This window comes from Anguilla rostrata, unplaced genomic scaffold (genome assembly GCF_018555375.3).
Source record: "Anguilla rostrata isolate EN2019 unplaced genomic scaffold, ASM1855537v3 scaf1179, whole genome shotgun sequence".
In the NCBI taxonomy this organism is placed as follows: Eukaryota; Metazoa; Chordata; class Actinopteri; order Anguilliformes; family Anguillidae; genus Anguilla; species Anguilla rostrata.
The window spans coordinates 21,884-31,494 of record NW_026986505.1 but is presented as its reverse complement, the minus strand read 5'-3'; the positions used below and the strand labels follow the sequence as shown (position 1 = coordinate 31,494).

The following is a 9,611-nucleotide window of genomic DNA, read 5'->3' as shown; positions in this document are numbered from 1 at the left end:
TTACTGCAGGACCCCCTGCAGCCCCTCCACGGAGATCCCCAACCCTCTTGAGTAACGCTGGTTTGAACGTGCCCTCCACCCCCCCCCCCCCCCCCCCCCCCCCAACTCCTTTGTGTGGTGTGTGTGTGTGCTTTTTGCGTGTGTGTGTGGGGGGTGCAGTGTGGAACCTCTGTACTTACAGCAGTGGAGTGGGGTTTCCATCTGTCACAAAGGAAACTTATTCCATTCCCTCACTCTATTCCATGTGCAAAAATAGCTCCCCTCCCTCCACTGAACATAAAACACCCTTATAACACACACACTCTGAAACACACTCAAGCTCTCCATTGCTTTGTAATACTGAAACTCCACCATCACTGTGTCCCTGATCAAACCCCTAACTATAACACCCACATCTTATTTACTGCAGTGATCCCCTGCAGCACCCTCCACTGGAGATCCCCAACCCTCTTGAGTAACCCTGGTTTGAACTGTGCCCTCCATGCCCCCCCCCCCCCCCCCCCCCCCCCCCCACCCCCCACTCCGTTTGTGTGCGTGTGTGCATGTGTGCGTGTGCGTGTGTGTGTGTGAGGTGCAGTGTGGAAGCTCTCTGTACTTACAGCAGTGTGAGTGTGTCCAGTTTAGCAGCAGACAGCGCTCTCACTCCTGAGTCTCCTGGGTGATTGTAGCTGAGGTCCAGTTCTATCAGGTGTGTGTGTGTGTGTGTGTGAGGCGCAGTGTGGAAACTCTCTGTACTTACAGCAGTGTGAGTGTGTCCAGTTCAGCAGCAGACAGCGCTCTCACTCCTGAGTCTCCTGGGTGATTGTATCTCAGGTCCAGCTCTCTCAGGTGTGAGAGGTTTGAACACAGAGCTGAAGCCAGAGAATCACAGCCTCTCTGTGTGACTCTACAGCCTGACAGCCTGCAGAGAGAAGGACACACACACCTTACACACATTAATATAAACTAACAGGACTGTGTGTGTCAAACACATAGCAGTGTGTTACACACCTTACACACATTAATATAAACTAACAGGGCTGTGTGTGTCAAACACATAGTAGTATGTTACACACCTAACACACATTAATATAAACTAACAGGGTTGTGTATGTCAAACACATAGCATTGTGTTACTCACCTTACACACGTTAATTGTCTTCAACCTTCCCAAGTTCTCCCCTGCTGAGGTCACTCCACTGGCTACCAGTCACTGCAGGATCAAAGTCCTGACCCTCACCTACACTGCAGCCAACAGGACGGCCCCCGTCTACTTAAAGCACATGATTAAATCCTATACGCCCACTTGACCACTGCCTTGCACCCCCTGCCATCCGGGTAAAGGGTTCAATCTTGTCTCTACCATGGAGCTTCTCCACCCTAGCTCTCCAGTGGTGGAACGAACTCCCTGTTCCTCTACGAACCTCTCCCTCACTACCCATCTTCCGCCGTGGTCTGAAGATGCATCTCTTCAGACTATACCTGGACTAACTATCACCACTCTGTAGATCATTTCTATCACTTAAATCCCCCTATTTCTACACATGTACCTCCTGTGCCACTCATGTTACATGTACCTCCATCCAGCACTTATTGTGCCTTGTATCATTGTCTAGATCAGGGGTGCTCACACTTTTTCAGCATGCGAGCTACTTATAAAATGACCAAGTCAAAATGATCTACCCACTACAAAAATGCAAAACATATATTTATTTACAAATATATTGAGGATTCTTTATATGTACAATGTATGTTGATGTTCCTTGCATAACCGCATGAGCCAATATTGCACAACACAACATAATTAACTATGTACATTTTTTTGTCATTACCTGAGTTTACTCTGATGACTTGCACTGAATTGAATCAGCCAGGGATACATAGTCCGGACAGTAGCTGCTGACAGCCAGCCTCAAGCACACTTCCAAATGTTCATCAGTCATGGTGGAACGGTACTTGGACTGATTAGCTTGTTAGTTTTGCTGCACTTGGCGCCGTTGTGTCAGAAAAATTCAGATGTCATCTAACTGGCTGCCCTATATCAATCAAGTGACGGGATGGATGATAGGCTGACGTCTATTTTTTTTTAAACGAAAAAATATGGTGATTTTCACACTTTCTCGGTTTTATGTGCTATTTGCACAACAGGCATTGAAGAAACACAATGAGCAAAGTATTAAATATGTCCGTTCTGTATTTTTGGAGAAATATGCGTTTTAAATTCATCGTCCTATTTTCAACCGGTTGAGAAAGTTGTCATTTTTCTGCGTCACGAATACAGTAACCACTCCCATTTCCACGCTCCGTAAAGAAATCTGACAGCACACACCGTCCTGCTGTTCAGACAATGCAAATATTTGACTAACGTTAGGTTCACTTAAATTAGAGTGCCTTTAGATTATTTCTGGTTATCAGAATATCAGATATTCATTTAGCTAGCTAGCTAACGTTAGCTAGCTAGGAGGTTTGCTTTCATAAGGCAATGTTATCGATAACGTTAGCTTGCTAGTTTGCTTTTATGAGGACGTTATAGTTGTGCTTTTATCTTAACTTGGCTAGCTAGATAGCAAAAATTATAATTGGATATAAGTCAACGTCCTTACCTTAGCTATCTATCGATACTTGATATACTATTAAGCTAGCTAGCTTGTGAAAATTCAGTCTCCCAAAGAGAGCGCGTAGCATGGGGGTAGCTATGGTAACGGGGCACGGTCTGTCAATCATAGCTAACTGACAGTTCTCATTACCACGTCCAGACGGTTCGGGTGAATTTTTATAGTGGGAAATTTAGGCTTAGAAAAATACGTTTTAAAGTACATTGAAATGACTGAAGAATAAAAAAAATTATGCACATTTGTTTTGTTGTTGCATAAAGACAACTGGGAAGTGTCACGTTCAACCACCATGGTACTCATGCGATCTACCAATACTACCTTTGCGATCGACTGGTAGATCGCGATCGACGTATTGAGCACCCCTGGTCTAGATGTTGCTTGTAATGCCTCCTAGCTTGACTTAGCATAGGTTAGGTCAGAGTAATGTTCACTGTGTGAACTAGACTTAATATGTTCATGGCTATGAATAACTGTGCAAAGTATTGTACCCAGGGTTCATACACTTTTTCACCAATGATTTTCAATGACTTTTCCATGACTTCTCCACAACCTTTAACTGAATTTCCATGACCAAAACAAATGACTTTATCTCAGTGGGACGATTTAAAATTATTTATTGTAACAGCTCCAACTACCCTGTACCCTCCAACAGACCCTGAATGGTCTTGATATCTGGGTAGAGGAGCACAAAATGAAACTCAACCCAAAGAAATGTAAAGTCACCCACATGAGGCATCCACCCGCCCTGCCGACTCTCTCCATTGACCAGAACATCGTGGAAGTCTGTGACACTGTCAAGGTCCTGGGGGTCACCATCCAGAGTAATTTGCATTGGGACAGTCAGGTGGACCACATGCTGACCTCAGCGAACAGGAAGCTTTTTGCTCTGCGTCGCCTGAAGAAATTTGGTGTCCGAGACCCAGAACTGGTTTCCATCTACATAGGCTACGTACGCCCGGTGCTGGAGTATGCAGTCCCTGTCTGGCACAGTTCCCTCACTACAGACCAGGCTAAAAGGCTGGAAAGCACGCAGAAACGGGCTTGTAAAATCATACTTGGCCAGAGGTACTCAGGGTACCCAGAGGCTCTCTGCACTCTCGGATTGTGCACTCTATCAAAGAGACGCACTCAACTGTTAGTGTTAATCAGTTTAACCACCAGGGTCCAGGTTGAACTATGCGGTTGTTCCCTGTACTTGGACCGGTACTTCTCTCTAGGGGTTTCGTCATACTTGTTCCTGGTTATGGTTATACACTTTGTTGTACGTCGCTCTGGATAAGAGCGTCTGCCAAATGCCTGTAATGTAATGTAATGTAATGTAACTGTGTCTTGGCTTTGCCAGAAAGCTGCTCAAGTCCAACTTCAGTGACTGGCTACCCCCCCTCAGGGAGGAGCTCACAGGTCGTCAGACAAGGAATTCAAACCAACTGGCCATCCCAAGATGTCGAACTGAGAGATACAGGAGATCACCAATCCCCTATATGTGCAGACTCCTAAATGACAGCGGATTTTAAATTTAAATTTGGGATACGAGATTAGATCTCAGTTTAGATAATTGCAATATTTAAAATTTTTTGTCTACTTAGTATTGATGTTTTATTGCAACAGCAAAATAATTCAGTGTTTTTTTCTTTTTCCAGTCGAACGTCTCTTTCTCTGTACATTCGCTAATACGCTCAGCATGTCCCTTGTGAGCTGACGGTGACCCTTCTAACCAATCGCGAGCTTGACATTCTTACCTTTAATGCTGATTTTAAATAGGTTAATATTAGCCTTCAATCACTCCCTTTCCCTGCACTCCACTGTCACGCGACGCGTAACTAATGTTACCTGAAGACAAAAGTTTATGTTCAATTTATTAGCGTTATCGAAAGCTGAAAAGTTGAAGCGGACGTTTTGTGTAGCGACCCGGTTGGAACAGCTAATTTCTCCGATGCAGTTTACTGATTTAATTAGCGGAATTAATGTGACGAGAAGCGTCGTTTGAATGGATAACACGCAATTCCTTGAAGAGTCGACACATTTTATGCGTGACAGTTTAACTGTTCCTTGTAAACCGTACTGTTATATTGTCGTTTTTATTAATAAAAAATCTATTGCATATATTGTTGGTGCTCCTTACATTTCGGTGGGTGTTCCTAAGTTTTTGAAGTTGGGAGCACCAGTGCTACCAAGTAAAAAAGTTAATTTCGAGCCCTGATATATTACTGAAGCTGCACACCTGGCATATTGTCGGCACAGTAGGGCCTACGTTTACTAACTGCTACATCAGCAGAGGCGTGCCTGTAAACAGACTGAGCCGGACCGAATTAACTTCTCACACCACCAAAATACCGCGAAGGTTACGTGCCAATTTACATTTTATTACTATACATACTATTTTTATGATTGGATTAATTAGTAATTATATTTGATGCAACTTTAGCTATATTTCCATTACTTTTCCAAAACTTTTCAAAAAATATTATTTTCCATAACTTTTCCAGGGCCTGGAAATTGCATTTTAAATTTCAATGACTTTTCCAGGTTTTTCATGACCGTACGAACCCTGTGTACCTTATTGGACCTGTGTTATGTAGTTGTTCCAATTACCTTTTGTATGCACTTATTGTACGTCACTTTGGATAAAAGCGTCTGGCAAATAAATGTAATATAATATAAACTAACAGGGCTGTGCGTGTTAAACTAAAATAACATGAATGTGGAATGAGTCATTATCAAACACATTTGAGTTTACACCCCACTACAGTTCAGTAAACAGGACTAATTCATTTTATTCATTCATTTGTGTAGTCAAATTCTACCAAGAGGAAGAACAGGAACATGCTGTTTTAGTTCCGTGAAGTGTCTGTTTTCACATTAGGAACATTGACATCAGTGTTGCATTTAGTCACATTGTAGCCCTTTGGATTGAAGGGGTTTGTGTTTGTACTCACCCCAGTCTCTGCAGTTTACAGTGTGGGTCCTCCAGTCCAGCAGACAGCGCTCTCACTCCTGAATCCTGCAGCTCGTTGTCTCTGAGCTCCAGATCTCTCAGCTTTGAGAGAGGAGAACGCAGGACTGAGGCCAGAACATCACAGCAGCCCTCTGTGAGATTACACCAACCCAGCCTGTGGAGAGACCACACACACACAAATTCTTTGTGACATTGTTCACCTTGACAGTTGATACATATGTACCTACGCATTCCTGAGATGTACACACAAAAACAGGGAGGGGGGTGTGTAAATTAAGTTCATAAAGTATTCTGACTAATCCACAATAGTCTAAGGCAATTACTGGGCTCTAATAACCCTTTCCATGTGATGAACTTATCTTATTTGCAAACATATTAATTTCATCTGCAAACACAAAAACAGCATTGTTATGGTGCACTTTACCTCACCTGACATGTTCTTCAGTTCATAAACATCTATACATTTCAAAGACGCTGAATATTCATCACTCTGAATAGATAAATATAACTGTTAATGTATAACTACTCGTATAACCCATTAGCTAAATACATTACTGTTATAATGATAATATTTCCTTCCTAATCTTGTAACCATCAAGTTATCAAACAATTTAAGTTTAACAAATTATACAGTCTGTCAGGATTTTTGACATTAATTTTAAAATATTCAGCAAGGTGAAATGAAACCGCATTCAATACAAAATTGCGTTCTTCCTTATTTACCTCTCACCAAAGTAACGTGACGGTAACCATGACGACGCTGTTTAAAACGTGGCCGTTAGGAGGGTCGGTTGGTTACCATGGCGATGCCAGCTCGCTCTGAGCTGTTTACTGTGTTACCTCAGCTAATTCATTCTTTGAAAATACAGAACTACAGTTACATGACACAATTATTTGATAATAACTATTAACACTTCGCAAATATCATTTGTTTACCATTTACATCAAACAACATGACCCTCAAGTTGACACCTGTTGCCGTTGTTCTAAGTTCAGCTTTCGCTTTGACTCACAGTCACAGGCACGAGTTAGCTAGCTAGCCAGCCCAACCTACCTTAACGTTACTTCATGACCCAACCTAGCTAGCGGAGCCAGTGAGGAACTAAGCAGCTAACTGTCACAGACAACTTAAATATATACACCAGTATATAAAATAACATGAAGGTTTTATCTAACCAGTCATGATATTATTGGCCAGACCTGCGATATTGTACCTGCTAACAGCTGAAGCAGTGCCGGAGCCGTGTACGAGCTGTGCTATACTTCAGTTCATCTGGCACGATCTTACAGCAATGCAACTACTGCATCAACTGGAATTACACTGCATCGCCATCTAGTGGCTGTATCAGAACAGCACAACTGATTACTGCCACTAACTTTTATTGCTGGTAGACACTAGATTTTCAAAAATGTGCTGTGTTTTGAAACTTCCACACATTGCACCTATATTCTCCATGTCTTTACGCTATAATCCATCCAATCATTTTATTCTCGCACGCTTTTGCGAATATAATAGGTTAATTATTGCGTTACATTTAATTATTTTTGTATCAATGATAATAATAATGAAAATAAAAGCCTGATGTATTAGGTCATTTTTTTCTTTTAAAACCCCTTATCAACATGTTTGGTAGCCCTTGTGGAGTAATATAAACTGCACAAAAAAATTAATAAGTGGGGGTATTTGAAGATTATTAGAATACTCCTGTAAAATATGTTATTCTTTAGATGATAGGAGCTAGAGCCAGAATATTGATCTCTGAATCAGACTATTCCACACAGCATGACTGCTTACAAAGGTATAATATCCAGGCTATGACTTGGGACTGGAATCACAGAAAGGTGGCTAAACTAAACGATGTAACACTGCATCTAAACAGCAGCTCACATGTTGTTCAGATGGACACTCTCCCACCAAGATGTACACACATAACGTGCCGGTGAGTTAATGCCCGGCTTTACCAGCAGAATAAAATACCATTTTATTCATAATCCTTTCAGAAACACCACAATCTTGAAAATTAAACATCCTGCTGGACTGAACTCTGACAGTTCTATAGATGTAATTCTGACCCAAATGGGCCCTTTTCCTATACTGTAAGTTCTCTGAATTGGGGCAATGGGCTCATCTACCTTTTCTATGACCTTTTCTCTGGGCTTAACCCTCCCATCCCATACTAGACGTGCAGCTGCCACCTTTCAGAGTGTACAGTGAGTTCGTTTTCAGTGCTGTAGGATGTTTGGTCACCACCAAAAGTAAAGACAACACACATTTTCCATGTGTGGACAGTGAATTTGCTCATTTCCTTTTAGTTTTCTGTGACAAACTTCCCACAGCACTGCAAGCGAACACAGCTAAAGGCAGATTCACTGTAGAAACAGGAAGTAATGCACATGCTCATATTTATGTATTGTGGTGTGGGCCTCTGGAGCCCCACCCCTCCCTGCTATGTGCTGCCACTCAGCTCCACTTCACCTGAGCCTCACCGGCCAGCCTGCTGCACCATGGACAGCGCCGGAGGGACAGAGCTGAGTTTCAGCACCTCCACTCCACACTCAGACCTGGACAGCGCCGGAGAGACAGGGCTGAGTTTCAGCACCTCCACTCCACACTCAGACCTGGACAGCACCAGAGGGACAGGGCTGAGTTTCAGCACCTCAACTCCACACTCAGACCTGGACAGCACCAGAGGGACAGGGCTGAGTTTCAGCACCTCCACTCCACACTCAGACCTGGACAGCACCAGAGGGACAGGACTGAGTTTCAGCACCTCCACTCCACACGCAGACTTAGACAGCGCAGGAGGGACAGGGCTGAGTTTCAGCACCTCCACTCTGCACTCAGACCTGGACAGCGCCGGAGGGACAGGGCTGAGTTTCAGCACCTCCACTCCACACTCAGACCTGGACCTGAGATACAGTCAGGCCACCGGCAGCATACCAGTGCTTTGTCCACACCACTTTCCCCTTTGCCTGAGTAGCTTCTGGCCCTATATAGGCCTCATGGTCTCACTCCAGGGGTGTGCTGGCTTTCCCCTCACTGAGTGACTAACAGAGTCTCTGATTCTCGTTTTTTTTTTTTTTTGTGGCAGACTCAGACGTGCCCCTCCTCGTGGCCTGAATTTTGGACCCACCTGCACTTCCCTAGCACTTTTGCTTTCCCCAACATTTGAGTAGCCTGATCTTGTTTTGTGTTTCACTTTTCCCCTGTCTTCATTCATTGTGATACCGCTGTCACAATAAATGTCCTCACTCAAAAAATGGCTACAAAGCTTCAAAAAAACGTCATTATTTATTTTTTTATTAGTTTTCTTTAATGCAGATTCATGCACAAACGTTTCGGCATGTTGCCTTCTTCAGTGTGCAGGTACAATGATTAAGACATTCCACCTTCTTATAAACAGGTAACAGCTGCCTTTCATTAGGGCTGCTGGCCAATTATTATGAGACAATTATTTATTAAGGCTGCTAGACAATCATAGTGAGACAATTAGATAAATTGGTAAATTGGTTAACAAGAGCAATCAAGGAGAATAGTAGAGGGGTGAATGTATCCACAAGTGGCCACAATAGAAGACATCAGGCTAAGCCGTTCATAAATCCATGTGGCCACTCGTGAGCCCAGTCACGCCCCTCAATCACAAATGCATTCAGGTTATACACTGTAAAATCAAAATCAACAAAAAAGCAGGCATAAAGGCCATACACAGAAATCTAAAGAAAAGGAATAAGGTCCAGCTCCTCATTGAGGCCCCCTGGTGACACAGATTTGAGTCTATATCCAGAAGGCCTCTCTTTGGAGTAGTTTTTTCTCAAAGTCACCTCCCCTGCGGGCTGGCGTTACCTTTTCTATACCCATACATTGAAGGTCTTTAATAGAGTGTTCCTGTTCTATAAAGTGCCTTGCCACTGGTGAGGTGATAAATCATCTATAAGAAGATGTGATATGTTCCCCAAGTCGTTCTTTTAAAGCACGTGTAGTTTTACCTATATACACCTTGGGGCAGGGAAACTTCAACAAGTAGATTACACCTTTTGTACTGCAAGTGATACAAGATTTA

The 9,611-nt window shown here is 43.0% G+C and overlaps 1 long non-coding RNA gene across 1 annotated transcript; it reads right to left on the bottom strand.

Annotated features, from left to right (window-relative positions):
* Window positions 1–562: 562 nt before the first annotated feature.
* On the bottom strand, window positions 563–8,255 carry LOC135247265 (uncharacterized). The gene is made up of 3 exons (XR_010328172.1): window positions 6,274–8,255; window positions 5,531–5,704; window positions 563–901 (listed from the first exon to the last, which is right to left on the bottom strand). It is a non-coding gene; the product is annotated as an uncharacterized LOC135247265 (long non-coding RNA).
* Window positions 8,256–9,611: the final 1,356 nt, after the last annotated feature.